Raw genomic sequence first — 716 nt, forward strand, 5'->3', positions numbered from 1 at the left:
TGGTCTTTTTCTACAAAAAGCCCTGTGTGAAACAATGGTTGTGTTGGGGGTGTGGCCTAATATGCAAATGAGTTCCTCCTGGCCTTTTTCTACAAAAAAAGTCCTGAGGAATGATATGTCTTCAAAATAACTGCAAATTGAGAGACAACAGCAAACAGCTTCAAGAAGTGGGGGGGGGGGGGTGAAAAAAGGTAAATGTTTAAAAGATTCCCCTCTCCAGGAAATATGACCTCAGCATTTGATCTCCAAATTTCAGCACAGTCTTACAAGACAATGTGAATACTGATGTCACTGTTGTCCAACATTTCCCTGGGGTGCACTGAGCACCCTCAGTTGGTGTCATTATTCATGATATGCTAAATATCAGCACAATGATATTGGGGAAGGGATGGTGGCTCAGTGGTAGAGCATCTGCTTGGTAAGCAGAAGGTCCCAGGTTCAATCCCTGGCTTCTCCAAAAAAGGTCCAGGCAAATAGGTGTGAAAAACCTCAGCTTGAGACCCTGGAGAGCCGCTGCCAGTCTGAGAAGACAATACTGACTTTGATGGATCAAAGGTCTAATTCAGTATAAGGCAGCTTCATATGTTCAATATGTTCATATGTTCAATGCTCCAGTGTCCATGGTGCCAAACCAGATTATGCCACATATTGTTATACTCTTCAACCAGCTGTTGTTATGGAATTCAGTACAACTTCTCTAACTTATGACAACAACC

At 42.7% G+C, this 716-nt stretch overlaps 1 non-coding gene across 1 annotated transcript; it reads left to right on the forward strand.

Moving 5' to 3' along the window:
- The first annotated feature begins 385 nt into the window (after window positions 1-385).
- TRNAT-GGU (transfer RNA threonine (anticodon GGU)) lies at window positions 386-457 on the forward strand. The gene has a single exon. It is a non-coding gene; the product is annotated as a tRNA-Thr (tRNA).
- Window positions 458-716: the final 259 nt, after the last annotated feature.

This window comes from Heteronotia binoei, chromosome 2, assembly GCF_032191835.1.
Source record: "Heteronotia binoei isolate CCM8104 ecotype False Entrance Well chromosome 2, APGP_CSIRO_Hbin_v1, whole genome shotgun sequence".
Classification (NCBI taxonomy): Eukaryota; Metazoa; Chordata; class Lepidosauria; order Squamata; family Gekkonidae; genus Heteronotia; species Heteronotia binoei.